Source organism: Meriones unguiculatus, chromosome 19, assembly GCF_030254825.1.
Source record: "Meriones unguiculatus strain TT.TT164.6M chromosome 19, Bangor_MerUng_6.1, whole genome shotgun sequence".
Taxonomy (NCBI): domain Eukaryota; kingdom Metazoa; phylum Chordata; class Mammalia; order Rodentia; family Muridae; genus Meriones; species Meriones unguiculatus.
This window is the reverse complement of record NC_083366.1, coordinates 22,038,010-22,055,584: the sequence shown is the minus strand read 5'-3', so window position 1 is coordinate 22,055,584 and position 17,575 is coordinate 22,038,010. Positions and strand designations below refer to the sequence as shown.

General features: G+C 42.0%; 1 protein-coding gene across 1 annotated transcript in view; it reads right to left on the bottom strand.

Annotated features, from left to right (window-relative positions):
* Window positions 1-14,537: 14,537 nt before the first annotated feature.
* The window catches only part of Ankrd16 (ankyrin repeat domain 16), a 32,648-nt gene continuing 29,610 nt past the window's right edge, over window positions 14,538-17,575 (bottom strand). The window contains exon 8 of the transcript XR_009587741.1: window positions 14,538-16,406. The gene's annotated coding sequence lies outside the window, so the exon portion shown is untranslated. The remainder of the gene's footprint in view (window positions 16,407-17,575) is intronic.

The window sequence follows — 17,575 nt, the reverse complement described above, 5'->3', positions numbered from 1 at the left end:
TTTAACAATATAGCATAATGGCTACTGCCTTCAAAAATAGAGTTAGTCAGGTTCTATAGGAGGAGGGGAGAAAAGAGAAGAGAGGAGAGGAGTCACACTAATGGCCTCAATGCATAGCTTGGTTATCTGTGATTTTCTGATGGAGGTGGACTTCCTCTCCACTCTCAGATGAAGAAACTGCAGCGCTGTGATGAGACATACCTCACTCAAGGCCATACCACCAATAAGTGGCAAGGGTCTGTTTGACACCAAAATGTGAGGTATTTTCTCTTTTTGTCAAAATTTATATATGTATTAAAACTTGCCTAAGTGTTGTGGTACATGCCTATAATCTCAGCATTTAGGAGGCAGAGGCAGGAGCATCATTAGCACATGGCTAGCTTACATGCACAGCCAGTTCAAAGCCATCAACAGCTGTATGGCGGGACTCTGTCTCGAAGTCAATGTTTTCTTTACAGAAATTCAACTCAAACCATCTTTACCATCTTTCAATGGTCTCAGAACTTTGGGTCTTCAGTCTCTATGTGTGGCTAAACCCAACAGGTGAAATAACAGTGCTGGGGCTCTGTCCTCTTCAAATATTGGACAGCCTCTTCTGGATCACCATAGCTTCTGAGCAGGCTACTCCCTCCAGCACAAAGGTTCTTCCATAGGAACCTAGTGAGAGCTTTCATTGATCTCATTTGGATTATATTGCTAAAGAATTAATATGCCTTCCCAGTGAGCAGTCACTCCACACACTTAAGAGATTAATAATTAATAAAGAAAAAGCTCTTTAATATAGTACAGGTATAGCTCTGGCTAATGCCCAAAAAGGAGCTGGCCTCTAATAAAAAAAATTTACTAATTTCAGTATACCTTAGGCTTATGCATTCCACATACATTGTCATCCTTTAATCTCTCTCAGGTCCCAGCCCAATGTTACACTTTGAACAATTAGAATAGAGACAGGAGATGGCAAGCCTGGCCACTTGGGCATATAGAAATTTACACAGCAAAAGTATTGTCAGACTTATTATTATTTGGTTTTTTGAGACAGGGTTTCTTTGTGTATCTCTGACTGTCCTGGACTCACTTTGTAGACCACGCTGGTCTTGAACTCACAGTGATCCACCTGCTTCTGCCTCCCTGAGTGCTGGGATTAAAGGCATGCACCACTGCCATCTGGCTATCAGAATTATTTAAGTACACCTGAGTTGTTTTTAAATAGTTTTACCCAGTAACATCTTGCCCAGCTGGCAGAATTAAGTTTTTCCTGATATGAAAGAATTTTTCTCCCCCTGCCCCCAGACAGGGTTTCTCTGTGTCGCCTTGGCTGTTCTGGACTCCTTTGTAATCCAGGTTGGCCTTGAACACACAGTGATCTGCCTGCCTCTGCCTCCATGAGTGCTTGGATTAAAGGCATGAGCCACTATACCAGGCTGATATGAAAAACTTTTTTCTTTTTTAAGAAACAAGCACTTTTTTGGAAAGATATATTTATGTATTATTAATACACTATCCCGTTTGCATGTGTGTCTGCAGGCCAGATCTCACTATATATGGTTGTGAGCCACCATGTGGTTTCTGGGAATTGAACTCGGGACCTTTGGAAGAGCAGCCAGTGTTTTTTACCTCTGAGCCACCTCTCCAGCCCTGATATGAAAAACTTAATGACAGAGCAGGACTTAATGATGGTTGTCACCCTGCATTGCCCTGGTGAGCTGCTCCATAGAGACATGTTCTCTGATATGAGGGTGGCCCTAAAAACCAGTTGTGAAGACAGGCTTATCTCCTTTTGTTATAGGAAAGGAGTCTTTTGGATGTCAACCTTGGTAGATAAACATTAGCAAGAACTTTCTCAGCAACCTTAAACTTCAATTATAGTACAAAAGTTTCCCTCGTACAGTTAATAACAAGCCTGGTTAGTATTCTACTTGTCTTTAAGTCATATTGGAAACAGTGCTTTCTTATCTAAATTCTACTTTGTGTATCTTAGTATTTCCTAAATAAATTCTTTATAGTTTCAATTTTACTACTTCAAGTTTCTCTTTCATTAATATGCCCATCATTTGTTAATGCAAAGTGCAGTTCTTACTTCAGAAGGAATAAGAGATAGTTCATCTGAATTAAATATGAGTGACTTTGGCTGGGCGGATTAATTCATATGAAATGTTCTACCTTGGAAGAGGTTACATGAATTTTTGTAATTGTTGAATATAAGAAAGTCATAAAAATATGGAGAAACAAAACACATTGGTGAGACATAAGATAGATGGGTTACAGCAGAGTTAGGAAATATCCTCTATAGGTTTCAGGTGTTATACACAGCTTTAAGGCTGGTGGAAGCTAGCGGCCTGCTAAGATTGACAATGAATTCCAAAAGTTTTACCTAGTGGCCATGAGGCTCAGATTTAGAGGTTGGTAGTAAATGGTTATTATAGTGACTAAAGATAGCCCAACATAATTTTTGGGTTTTGATCTGTAATATTCCATCTCCCCATAGTAATGAATCAGGGTGCAAGATTTTTTTTTCAATTACAGTTTATTCACTTTGTATCCCAGCTATAGACCCCTTCCCAACCCCTCCCAAAGGGTGCAAGATTTTTGACCCAGAAATGTCTTCAGAAACTTCAGTTTATACAGGCTTGACCTGTGAATGGAGGGCAGCAGTAGCTGCCTACTTACATGGAAAAAACTTAGATCTTTTAAAGAAAGAGGGACCCTGTCTCTAGAAGGGGAAGGGAAATGGTAAAAGAACAGGTCCACAATGGCTGTGAGCCGTTATACAGTATAACACCTTCCCTTTTCAGTGTGTCTGCTCTGCCTTATTTTCCAGAAATCAAAGTGTCTAGTGCCTTGTGCATGCAGGAGGGAATGCGGTGGATGCTAAGGATAAATCCCATTTTCCTAAGCTCACCTTACAACTACTGCTTACTCATTTCACAGATCGTCTCATGCGCATTAACTCCGTCCATCACCCCTACCCAGGCACTGTTCTGGGTCCTGGAACTGAAGCTCTTGTTTTTAATGAATACACTTTGCTCATGAGGAGTAGTGTATCTAACGGAGAGGAAAAATGTAAGACATTTAAATATGGTGTTGGAGAGGTGACTTAGGGGTTAAGGACACTTGCTGGGCAAGCATGAAGGGCTCGGGTAGCCCTAGCCTCCAGCACCTATGTAAAAAGCAAGGTGTGGCTGCCCGTGCCTATAATTCCAGCAATGTGGGGGCAGAGAAGGAAGGGTTTCTGGGAATTTCTGGCACCAGCCTATGAGAGACCCTGTTTCAAAGGAATACAGGTAGCACAGGACACCCATATCATTTTTCTCTGGCCTCCATGCATTAGCAAGGTAACCCCCATGTACACATAGACTATATATTCTCTCTCTCTGATTCAGAATAAAAGGACTTGAATCTTGATGATGCTACAGCATGCAATATTATATTAACAAGTGAAGAACCTAGGACAGAGCTCACATACAATGTGACTTGATTAAAAGAAAATATCTGGGATAAATAAATTCACAGCATGTAGACTGGCTGTTATGAGGGCAGATAGGGAAGGGTGGGGAGAGAAGGATAGCTAAGAGGTACAGGGTTCTATGCTGGTGTAAGGAACCTACTGTGTGACTGTTTCCTGAAGACATGGACAAATGTCTATTCATGCCAGATACGGCATCAGCCACAGAGCAAAGAAAAATTCCTCTCAAGTCTAGTTTGGTGAACTGATGAGTTTATTGGATTTGCTTACAGAACTATGGCGGGGGGGCATTATTTACAGGAACATGGGTGATTCCCCCAGACAGCGGCATCACTGACAACTATCACTCCTGCATAGATGACAACCTCTCCCCATGCCCCTTCAGTCAGCTTTCCACCATGCCACGGAATGGTTCATTTAGATGACTATATTTATGTTATGTGAATTGCATGCCAATAACCAAAGCAAAAGGGCTTATGAAGTTGTATTGAGCTGTGTAAAGCATAGGCAAAGGCAGGCCAGGGAAGGAGTGCTTATAATCAGCATCTATTACAGTTATTAAAACCTTCTGCATAGCCCAGATTTCTCCCCCAGCAGAAGATTTTGTTTTTATCTGAGCTCCTAAGGCAAGTACAGCTGTCCACAAGACTCAAAGTTTCTATTTCTTTGAATGCACCAAAATGGCATGTGCTTCTTCCCTGAGGGTGGGTCTTCATTTCAGGGTCAGACCTCAAAGCACGGGTTGTATTTGCCGGAATCATCGTCAGCGAGTTTGTTACTTTGATTTAGATACTGGCATAAAGAGCCATTATCAAAGGACTGCATGTTCTCTGCTTGGTCACTGCAGGCTTGCACAGCATCCCTGGAGACTACAAGTTTACTGATGGAGAACAAAGGTACCATTGTTGTATGCACCAAGCAGTTAGAAAATAGATTTTTCTTTGCTGGCCCTATGTGGCAGGACAATCTATTTCCATTCTCCAGTGCCCTTAAGTCATGTCTGAGGGGTCTGGGGGCAGCAGTGTTCACTCAAGCCCAAGGCTACTTGCTACAGAATGCAGGGAAATGTGGAGGTTCAAGGGCCCTCATACAGGCTTATCCAATAAAAATAGGCCTCATCAGCCACTCTCCTGGAAACACTGTGATGACTGCAAGAGAGAATCAGACAAGGCCTGATAGGATGTGGCCTTCCCAGAGGTAATGCCATGCAGCCCCAGAAAATCTTGTCCACTGCAGTTGGCTTGGAAATAGCTTAGCACAGCAAGGGGTCAGCTCATGCCTGTCCCTAATTGGGAGCCACTCAGACTTATAAAGTCAGACTAATTTCTCGCCAGCCCTCAAACCTTCTCTAGCCCTTAATTTCTAGCATTTCCTGCCTTTCTGGAAGCTCCATCCCCATTCTGAAGACCTTTAAAAAACACCCGCTCTCCCTAGCTTCCTTCACTGATACAGTCACACGGTTCATGCACCAGCATTGCTTTTTGATAAAGTTCTCTAGCTTAGATTCCCACCAGCACTTTTGCTTTGGAGAGCCCTAGCCAGGTATCTAACACATGTTGCTTCATTTACCTCTCGTAATTGCCACCTAAAGGAAACTGACTCAGAGAGATTAGGGTTTGGCCAGGGTAAACAAACCTTAGGAGTCATTGAAATGGTTCAGCAGGTAGCTCTACAAGCCTGGCAACCTGAAGCTCTGCACATGTGAGCAAAGTAATCTATTTCCTCTCTTTGGTTGTTTCTGTTGCATATTTTTGGCCACCACTATGCAAAAGTAAGTAATATATTATCTTATCCAGGGAGGGCTTTTTCAGCAAGGGAGAAAAGGGGCTTGGGAAAGGACTCAATAGATAGAGGCACTCGCTGCTTAATGGCCTTAATTCTGTCCGGGTAAACCAGGGAAAAAGCTAAATGTAATGGTAGGCATCTGCAATCCTAAAACTCCTGTTGCGAGATCTAAGGTAAAAGCAGGAGCATCCACCAGAAGCTCACAGGCCAGCTAGTTTGCAGTATGCAGTGGTAGAAGCCATTCAGGAGAGACATTCTTTGACCACCAGACACGTGCTGTGGTGCATGCAATCACATGCACACACTGGCACACATACATAAATGAAATAAATAAAAATGGTGTAAGTAGGCCATGCAGGCCTGTTTGTTTGTTTGTTTGTTGTTGTTTTGTTTTTGTAGCCTAGACTGGCCAAGAACTCACTCCTTTTTCCCCACCTCCCCTGTGCTGAAATTACAAGCATGAACCATCTCACCCAGCTCAATTTTACTCTTTAAAAGGATGAACTATGTGTTAGATAATTACATCTCAGTCAAGCTGCTATTACACAGAAGTTTGAGCTTGGCAAGATGGCTCAGGCAGTGAAGAGCTTGCTTCACAAGGCTGACAGCCCAAATTACACCCTGAGAACATGTGTAAAAGTGGGAGGAGGCCCAACTTCACAGAGTTGTCCTCTGCCTCCTCATGCACTCTGTGGCAGCATGCACACATCATTCACAGACACATACAATAATAATAAACAAAATGATAGGGGCTGGAGAGATGGCTCAGTGGTTAAGAGCACTGGCTGCTTTTCCAGAGGACCCAGGTTCAAATCCCAGCACCCACATGGCAGTTCACAACTGTCTGAAACTCTAGTTCCCAGGGATCTGACACCATGCATGGAACCAAAACACAAATGTTAGTAAAACATTTACTAACATTTACTAATTTTAATAATTAAAAAAATAAAATGTTAGGGTGAGGGCAAAGGCTCAGTAAATAAAGGTGCTTGCCACAAAGCCTGATGATCTGATTTCAATCCTTGGAACACACACAATGGAAGAACAGAACTGACTCCCAAAGGTTATCCTCTGACTTCCACATGCATGCAATGACACACTTGTGCCCCCCAATAAAATAAAATGTTATGAAACCATAAACTATTAAGATACTAGGGCTGAAGATGGCTCAGTGGTAAAGGAAGGTGCCTGAGGACCTGAGTTCCATTCCCAGAATGCACATGGTGGAAGGAAAAAACAGATTCTGTGCCCACTCATACACATCATACTTGCTACACACAAAAATAAATAAATAAATAAGAGTAAGAAATAGTTTTAAAAGTTTCGTAAATACCTTGTACCCTTTGCTATAATTCATCTTCATTCATATTAAATTATAACTTGAATTTTGCCTGGTATAAAATATTTTAATGCTTTATAAACATTTTGTTTTATTTATTTGTTTGTTTGTTTATTATATAGTATTTTGCCTTCATGTGTGCTGGCAGGCCAGGAGAGGGCACCAGATCTTGTTATAGATGATTATGAGCCATCAAGTAGTTGCTGGGAATTGAACTCAGCACCTTTGGAGGAAAAGCCAGTGCTCTTAACCTCTGATACATCTCTCCAGCCCCACTTTATATACATTCTAATGAATACTAAAATTGTTTAGTATCTTTTGAGTTTTATGAGTATAATTTATGTACTTTATATAAAAAGCAATTAGTGTCTTAATATAAGACACAATTTTTTTGCTTTTTAAAATTTTATTAATTACAGTTTATTCACTTTGTATCCCAGCTGTAAGCCCCTCCCCCCCATTCCAATCCCACCCTCCTTCCCGCTTCTTTTCCTATGCTACTCCCCCAGTCCAATGATAGGGGAGGTTTTCCTCCCCTTCCATCTGGCCATAGTCTATCAGGTCTCATCAGGACTGGCTTCTTTATCTTCCTCTGTGGACTAGTAAGGCTGCTCCCCTCCTCAGGTGGAGGTGATCCAAGAGCCAGCCCATGAGTTCATGTCAGAGATGGTCCCTGGTCCTATTATTAGGGAACCCTCTTGGGTACTGAGCTGCCTTGGGCTACTTCTGTGCAGGGGTTCTAAGTTATCTCCATGCATGGTCCTTGTTTGGAGTATCAGTCTCATAAAAGACCCCTGGGCCCAGATTTTTTTGTTCTGTTGCTCCATTTGTAGAACTCCTGTTCCCTCCAGGTCTTTCTACCTCTTGCTTCTTTCATAAGATTGCCTGCACTCTGCCCAATGTCTGGTTATGTATCTCAGCATATGTTTTGATACCCTCCTGGGTGAAGTCTTTCAGAGGCCCTATGTGAGAAGCTCCTGTCCTGTTCCCTATTTTCTCCCTCTTCCAATGTCTGTCTCATTTGCCTTCTGAATGAAGATTGAGCATCTTACCCAGGGTCCTCCTTCTTGCTTAGCTCCTTAGGTGTACAGATTTTAGCATGATTATCCTATGTCTAATATTCACTTATAAGTGAGTATATACTATGTGTGTCTTTCTGTTTCTGGGATACCTCACTCAGGATGATCTTTTCTATATCCCACCAATTGCCTGCAAATTTCATGATTTCTTTGTTTTTAATTGCTGAGTAGTACTCCATTACCACAATTTCTGTATCCATTCCTCAACTGAGGAGCATCTGGATTGTTTCCAGTTTCTGGCTATTACAAATAAAGCTGCTACAAACATGATTGAGCAAATGTCCTTGTTGTATACTTGAGTATCTTTTGGATATATGCCTAGGATTGGTACAGCTGGGTCTTGAAAAGATTCTGTAAAGCAAAGGACACTGTCATCAGAACAAAACGACAGCCTACAGATTGGGAAAGGATCTTCACCAACCCTATATCTGACAAAGGGCTGATATCCAGAATATATAAAGAACATAAGAAGTTGAACAGCAACAAATCAAGTAATCCAATTTAAAAAAATGGGGTACAGAGCTAAACAGAGAATTCTCAATCGAGGAACATCGAATGGCAGAGAAACACCTAAAGAAATGCTCAACATCCTTAGTCGTGAGGGAAATGCAAATCAAAACCACACTGAGATTTCAGCTTACACCCATCAGAACGGCTAAGATAAAAAACTCAAGTGACAACACATGCTGGAGAGAATGTGGAGCAAGAAGAACCCTATTCCATTGCTGGTGGGAATGTAAACTTGTACAACCACTTTGGAAATCAACTGGCACTTTCTCAGACAAATAGGAATAGTGCCACCTCAAGACACATTTTTTTTTCTCATGAAAGAATAAGATTCTTGGTACTCACATGGAATTAACACATCATTCCCATAATAGTCCAGGGCTCTGCTTCTATATCGATCTTTAGTGTGAAAGAGGAATGATGTGTTTATAGCATGTATCCTTGCTGTATCCCCAGGATAGAAATAGTCCCCAAACTAGTCCACTTCCTGCCTGTCCCGGAAGTAATTGAGCAACAGTGAGGTGCTTGGCAACTGAGACCAAACATGAAACATATCAAAGAATGCTGAAGGGAGCCTAGGAAGAAAGAATGGAAATAGATGACTTCCCAGGCACCAACTGAGGCATAAGACTATCAATACATCAGCTTCCTCTGAGACAAATGGAATGACTGTAGAGGAATTTTAGTTCAGGATATGGCTGCTCTGCCAAGAGATCACATCCAAACACTTTCCAGGTCTTTGTGACTCAGCTGAAATGAAGACATAACAGGCACTGGTGGTATACACCTTTGATCACAGCACCCAGAAGACAGAAGCAAGCATATATCTGAGGTCAAGGCCAGCCTGGTATAGAGCACATTTCAGATTAAAACAAATAAGCAAAAACAAAAAACAAAAGTTTAGGTCCAGGCATAATTGTACACACCCCTAATCCCAAACAATGAAGGTAAAGTCAGTTTGTAGAAGGAAGGACTCATTCTTGAAAGTGGTGACTAGCTGGGAGCAGTGTCACCTGCTTGTAATTCCAGCACTCTGGGAGGCAGAGGGCAGGTGGACCTCTGTGAGTTGAAAACCAGTCAGGTCTACAAAGTAAGTCCAGGACAGCCAAGACTACACAGATCTGTCTTGAAAAAAAAAAATGAGTTCAGAAAGAACAAGAAAAGGTGGGCATATGCAGCAGCAAGTCTCAGAGGCTGAAAACATTCTAGGCTAGAAGCTTCCAGGACTAGACCTAAGTTAGTAAATGGAGGAAGTAAGCTTCCGAGACAACAATTACAACAGATGAATGAAAGTTAATGTTACATTACAGACAGAGAAGGCAGTTTTACCAGGACAGTTGTCCAGAGACAGGTTGCAGAGACAGAGAGAACAAGCGAGACACAGGTGAAGACAGAATGAACAAGAGAACGAGAAGGAGCCAGAAGAGCAGAACAGATTGCTAGAGTTCGTTCGAGCCAGAACAGCTGAGTTGAACCAGCCAGCAAGGGGTCAGAAAGTAGAAAGGGTGAGCCTATTCAGCAGTAAGCCTCAGATGCTGAAAACATTCTTGGCCTAGATTAGATTGTATGGAGGCTGGAAGCTTCCAGGAGTAGGCCTGGGTTAGTCAGGTGAATAAAAGTTACTTTTACAGACAATAACCCAGGCGATAAGGGATTTAAAGACTTTAAAAGCAGAGAGATTTCAAGCCCTTGGGTAGATAATTTCCAGCTACTTATAACTCATTTTAAAGAGCTTGCCTTCCTTGGCCTGATTAAAAATCAGCCAGCACTGGCCTCCCAGTGAGTGGTAAAGGTCCACAGGTTGCTTGTCAGCTGATTGCAAGGTTAAAGATGAATCAGTGATAGCAGCTTTAAACTGACCACAAAGGGTAGACTAAAGCCAGGGAACACCGTGAGCCATTCCTTGCTGGCCCCGCCAGCACATCTAAAAGGTAAACTGATGACATGAAAAAGCGAGAGTTCTTCTCTTAGGCACACCCTGAGTTCTGTGTCACTCTCTTCCCTGACCACAGCAAATGAGAGGAAGACTAAATATTTTTGTTGTTGTTTGGTTTCCAAAAAGAAGGAAGCCCTGCTCTCATGCTGAAGGCACACATCTCCCTAGAAGAGGGGCACATAGGGGAGATGCTCAGTGGTTAAGCACACACTTCCTGCTCTTTCATGGGACCAGGCTTCAATTCACAGCACTGTCATGGAGGCTCAAAGTCATCTGTAACTCCAATTCCAGGGGATCTGACTCTTCTTCTGGCCTTCACAGGCCCTAGGCACACAGACATATGTGTACACACATGGAATGCAAACATACACAGAGGCAAAACACCTACACACACGAAATTGACTGCTTTTAGCTGCAGAAGGGATAATTGCCTTCTATCACTTACCGCTTTCTTTCTCATTCTCTCTTTTATTTATTTTTAATTTCAAGGGAGTGGAGTGGAAGGTATCTATGTTGTCTTCTTGTATGTGGTACTCTGAAGGAAAAGTGACTTAGAACAGAGAAGGCAAGAGAAATCAGATGTGGCTTAGTTGCTCATCTTTGTTAAAAGTCACCGAATGTGGGAGCATCAAGATGGCTCAGTGGGTCAAAGCACCTGCAAGCCCGATGGCCTGAGCTTGGCTTCCCAGAACCCAGACACAGTAGCACAAATTTGTAATCCCAGCACTCCCAGGGTGAGGCGGAAAACAAGAGATTTAAAGGAAGTTTGCATACATAGGTAGCCTGGAGTTCGTAGCACAGCAGTGACAGGGACAGTAAGAGAAACCCTCCATCCAACAAAGGGGAAAGTAAGAAACAACTCCTGAAAGCCGTCCTCTGACCTCTACAGTCATGCTGTGATGACAACACACACACACACAAAGTTACCTATGAGAAATTCTTAAAACAACCAGTTTTGATTTTGATGCCTGGGAATTGACTAAGTGGATTCTCTTGGTTTTCTCATCGAGGACACAGCTTAAGTCAAGAGAAGCCATGTCTTATGATAGTTACCCTTTCCCTTTGGAGATGGAACAAACAAAATGTAGCCATGACCTCTTTTCCTCGGAGTGAACACCTTTTCAAATATTAACTTCAAATGCATACTCCAACCAGATGTGTCCAACCGCTGTGAGACTGCAACACAAAACTTCTGTCTACAACATTCCTGCCTCAGAACCATACAGCCGAAATTCAAAAGACAAGAGCAAACCCAAAACAGAAATCTCTGCCCAATCTCAAAATATTTTAAGTGAATTTACAATTTTGTGTTGGGCTGCATTCAAAATGGATCTAATCCTACGGGCCATGGGTTAGACATGCTTGCTAATAAACCATAAACTTCATCTTAATTTTGTCAAAGATATGTTTGAGCCTTAGTATAAAATACGGTCTTTCATTTGTAAGATAGAAATAGTGAAAAAATATATTTGCCAATCTGCCCAGTAGTACAATCTATACTGTACTGTAATCTGCCCCATGGAAATGCGGGCAGTGTGGTTATTACTCTCCATGGTCAGCCTGATTTAGAATCACCTAGGAGAGACATTTTTCTGAGTTTGTCTTTGAGAGAATTGCCAGAGAGGTTTAACAGAGGAAGGAAGGCCCACTCTGGATATGGGCAGCATCCTTCCATGAGCTGAAGAATCTTTGATGAACGAATAGGGATAATAGAAGAAAGTCAACTGAACGCCAGCACTCCTCTTTCTCTGTTTCCTGACTGCAGCACTGTGTGACTGCACATTCTTGCCACCATGCTCTTCCTGCCTTGAGGAATTCCTTTTAACGTGAGCTAAAAAAAAAAAAAAAAAATCCTTCTTTTCTTCAGTTGCTTCTGTCAAGACTTTGGTCATAGCATTGAGAAAAACAACCAACGTAGACAGCTTGTGATTTACCTATGGACGTAAGTAGAGCAGAGAACAGTTGTTTTGGTTCATGATTAAACCCAGGACCTCACCCATGCCAGGCAAGTGTCTTACCACTCACCCACATCTCCAGCCCCAAACAGTATTTTGTTGCTTGCTGAAAATATCTTGAAGGGAGAAGGGCTGTTTGCAGATGTTTGTGGTCTCTGAAAGCATACAAAGCTGTCTACCCATCAAGTATCCCACCTCATCCTTAGGTTCAAAGGAAAGTGGGAATCATTGTTTGTCTTTAAGATTTCGGATAATATTTTCCTTAAATGTAATCTGTTTAAATGGTAGATAGGAAAGGCCAATAAAATGAATGGGCCAAGGCTGTCACAATAGGTCACAAAGTTGAGGAAATCTGGTAAATTGATATTGTGGTCAGCTGAATCTCTACCCCTGAGCCTATGTTTCCATTTCACTTTAAAGAAGATGTAGTAAAGATAAATCCACACCAACAATACAGAGTATGGCCACTGCAAATGCACAGCACATGGTCAGCCTCACATGAAAGTCCTTACGGCATGGCAAAGTGAAAGCAAGCTGAAAGCCAAACAAGCAGGAAGAAGATGTGGTTGAAAGCTATCTGTCTGATGTCATTAGCTCACTTTTAGTTCTGATTGACATTAGTACAGCAAAAAGAGTTTAATATTTTGTATAGGTGGTACTATTTCTGCTGGAAAAAAATCAGCAAGGCTTATCACAGGGAAATTCAGCCCCACCAAGACAAGCACGCAGTTGAAACTAATGAGAAAAAGTCAATAGGTTTCTTGAGTTTTCTTTTACTAGGTTGTGGTCAGGCAACTGAAATAAGGAACCAGAATTTACAGTCTGGGCATAACTGTCATTCATACTAGAAAAAGAAATTTCTGAGGTATTTGAAAAATGTAGCAAATACAGCCCTCTACATTTATGTAGTGTGTCTGGGTGTGGACATTTGGCAAAAAATAATCTAGATGTATTTTGATATCCTTAACTATGGGATCTCATCTCAGCTAAACCTTGACTATAATGGATGAAGAATATTCATATATACATGCATATAATTCACATATTTGCATATAACACTATTGGTCTGTGTTACTATTAAATAAACCAACATCAGGCAGCAAGTCACAGAAATACTTTTGTTTTGTATTTTGTTTCTTTGAGGCAGGGTTTCTCTGTGTAGCTCTGGCTGTCCTGGACTTGTTTTGTATACCAGGTTGTCCTTAAACTAACAGAGATCTGCCTCCTCTGCCTCCTGGAGTTTTGGGATCACAGGTGTGCACCACTGAGCCTGGCTCACAGAAATATTTTTAATAGTGGTCACAGAGATTGCTCAGCAGTTAAGAGGTTCAGCAGACTGCTCTTGGTTCCCAGCACTCTGGTGGTGGGTCACAACTTTTTATAATGCAGCTCCAAGAGATCTGTGGCTCTCTTCTGACCTCCATAGGCACTGCACACATGCAGTGCACAGATATACATGCAGACACCCGAAAGACATAAAGTAACTAAATATTTTAAAATGTTTTTAAATGATAGACAATAAAATATGTTATACAATAATAATATCTGTTTGTTAAATACTTTCTGTATACCAGGCACTGAGCTTTCACAGCAAGACTGCAGGGTGAGCACTGTGACCTAATCACAAATGGGGCAACTGAGGCTCTCAGGGTAAATGGACTTTATATGGAATCTCTCAGGAGCGAAAGGCTGGGCTACAATGTGAACTCAGAACTTTGTTACCAGAACCTGGGTTCTTCTACTGACCTGTCCTCAACTTGGAGTGCTTGGGTTTATGGTGAGATGTCATCTCCAGGCCCTCCTTGTGTATAGGTGGAGATACACAGCTACTATAGTTAATGACACGTGCTAGGATGGCGTTTAGCCCATACAAGGGCCACATGATCTCTTACACTGTCTCTTTTGCCACTTGTCTGATAGAGAACAAGGAATCTGAGGTGGCTGGCATCCCAGGCATCAGAAATTGTCAAAAGAACCTAAGTTGCCATCTGAGTTAACATTTCATAAAATGTCATTAAATTCAGTGAATAGAAATAAAAGATTATGACTTGAATTTGTATTTGTTTAATAAATACAGTACACATATTTTCTGCAAAATGTTTGGGAAAGTCTTCCACTAAAAATACTTTAGTGTAAACCAGGCATTGGAGACCTTTTATCCCAGCAGTAGAAGTAGAGGCAGGCAAATCTATAAGTTTTTGGTCAACCTGGTCTACAAAGCAAGTTCCAGGACAGCCAGGGCTATCCGAAGAAACCCTGTCTCAAAAATCAAAACAAAAACCATTAATTGTTTATTCAAATTCTAATTAAATGAGTCAAATATAAACAGAATGACCTGTTTCTATTTCTTTAAAACTATTTTATTAGATTATGATTAATACACAAAAACTGCATATATTTAGTATACACAACTTGGTGAATTTGGAGCTAATTCACAAAATCACTACTTTAATCTATGTGTAAACATGTCCAGCACCTCCAAACATTTTCTACAGCCCTCTTCTTATTATTTTATAACTACTGTGCTGCTATGATTTGAATATCTATATACTCCCCCCAAGTTGGTGGCACTCAGAGTTGGGGCCTTTGGGAGGTGACTGGGTCATGAGTGTGGAGCCTTTGAGCAATGGGGTTAGTGTATAGAAAAAGTCTCTCATGAGAACCCCACCTCTGATCCAGAATGTGGCCCTCAGCACAGACTGGCTGGGCCAGTGCTCTGTTCTTGTACTTCTTAGCCTCCAAAACTGAGAAAGACTTGCAGTTTCAAAGCCACTCTATTTATTGCATTTTCCAAAAGCAACCCAAGCAAACCAACACATAACACTTAACAGCAGACTCATCAGTTAGCCAAGTTTTAAGTATATGTTCCTGGAGGTAACTACGGGCTCCATGCTGAACAGTGCTTTTTGACCAGCATCTTAACTTTCTTCACATTCTCCCCAACCTCTCCAAGTAAACGGTTGCCCCCGGCAGTATGGACTTGACCTTTAAGAACTCCACAAGCAAGGGCTGGTAGAGTACCTTGGTTCCTCATGCAAGTTAACTCCTGTCATTCAGTGTCTTGTCTTTTTGTGCCTGGTTTATTTAAGTTAGTACAATGTCCTCTTGATTTGCCCACATTTTTATGACAGAGTGTAAGAGAAAACTTTTACAGTGAGATCAGGGACAATAACTCTTGAGGAGTGATGTTCATTAGGCTGGGAACAGAAAGCACATGACATATCAAGAAAAGTAACTTCCAGGAAGACACTGAGGTGGAAGAAAGCTTAGTGTGTTCTGTTTGAGGAAGTGAAAAGCCTATGCTATGTTAATGAGGCTTGAGGTGGGGGATTTTCTGCACAGACAGCAGGGGCACTTCAACCCAAGTGAAGGAGTTTCCGTGAGGGGAAGAGCATGCAAGACCTAGCATTAGAAGCTTCACTCAGGGCTGGGGAGATGGTTCAGTGGGTAAAGCATTTGCCTCACAAGTGCAGGGCTCTGGGTTTGGAACGCCAGAATCCATGTAAAGCTGTGGTCCTGCACATCTGTAATCCCAGCACTCCTAAAGTGGGATAGGAAGGGGAGATGGAAGCCTCACCACAGAGTGAGCCAGCCAGCCTCAAGTATTCAGAGATGAACAAGAGACCCTGTCGCAAACAAGGTGAAAGACAAGCAACAATCTCCATGATTGTTCTCCCATCTCCATACTAATATCAGCACTCTCATATGAAGATGTACTTACCTGCACACACACACACACACACACACACACACGCACGCACACACGCATGCAAAGGATTTAAAAACTAATGAAATACAATCCCCCAGGCTTCTTTGAGGACTACATGAAGGGATGCACAAAAGCAGAAGTAGCCAGATCAGTGTGGAAGACACTGGGGCCGGAAACAACACATCTTCCAATCAACAGGTAGAGTCTTTTGAACTTGGGTGGAGCTCTCAGTGGCCTTGACAGTCAGAATGTGAGGAAGTGGCATTGCGTGGCTGTCAAAGCTGGGATATGAAAGCTTCTGTCTGGCTTCTTCTGCGGCTTGCACTGTGGAGAGACTTCGGGGAGCAGCTCTCTTGAAAAGGAACCGAGGTTGCCAAACAACTGCCAGTGTCACTTGTCACTTGACACCTGTGTGAAGTCAGCTTTTGGATCGAGCTAAGGGCCCAGTCACTTCAGAGACAGAGGCAAACTATTCCTGTCTTTTGTTTGAATTCCTTGCCCATAGCATCCAAGACTGACCATGACCAACAGCTGTTCCATGCTTTCAGACTGAGGGGTCGATTTTCTACAGAAGTCATTGTCACTGGAACCACGATAGTGCCTGGAACGTGCATGGTGGCAGTGCACTTGGACCTATCAGAGAAGTTGCATGGGATTAGAAAGATGTAGTCATGGGAGGGACAGAGAACATCTTGATTATGAAGATACCAGGGAAGGACAGGATAAATCATTTTTAATTTAAGCTATTTTTAAATTTATGTGTGTGTGTGTATGCCTGCTCATCTGTATGTGCACTGTGTGTGGGCAGTACCTGTGTAGGCCAGAAGAGGATATCAGATCTCTTAGGACAGCAGCCACAGGTGTACAGCATGCTGTACTGTGTTGCATGCTGGGAACAGAACTCGGTAAGAACAGCAAGTGCTCTCAAACACTGAGCCATCTCTCCAGCCCTAGAACGAATATTTGAAAAATATTTTTCTTGTATTTTTGATTTATATGCATTTTCTCTTGAGAGATTCATTCACTTTTAAGAAGAAAAAATTGATCTTTTTTCACTAATTTCCTTTTTGTGCCTAATACCTTAGCTTGGATTTAAAAATGAAATTAAGTTGTTGTTTGTTTTTTGTTTTTTTTTTCCCCCAAGAAAATGGAGGGCCTGGTGATGCACTTCAATGACAGAGAGTTTGTCTAACAAGTGCAAGTTCTGGGCTGGAGAAACAGCTCAACAAGGGGCCTGGAGAGATGGCTCAGCAGTAATTAGTATTGTTGCTTTTCCAGAGGTGCTGGGTTCAATTCCCAGTGCCCACATGGCAGGTCACAACTGTCTGTAACTCTGGTTCCTGGGGATCTAACCCTCACACAGCCATACAGGCAAAACCACCACTGCATATAAAATAAAATAAAATAAAATAAAATAAAATAATAAAAAACAAGTGCACAGTTTCTGGCTACACACACACACACACACACACACACACACACACACACACACACAAAGAAAGAAGAAAGCTAATGAGATATCCCCTAAAAGAGAAATTTAAAAAGGCAAATTAAAAAACCTAAGTACAAATGGCATCTTTAGCGCTACTTCCCATAGCTGAACTTATCCTTTTGGTTTGGGCCGCTGTTAACCACAAAGGTTTTAATTCATCCTTGAAAACTTAAGTTCTCCACTGAACCAGTCGACAGCTGCTGCTGGGATCCACCATGGGCAACAGGCATGTATGCTGAGCACTTGTCATGGAGCAGCACTATACATGTTTACTCTTTATAAGGAACTGAGGAAGGAAGCCCCATTGTTA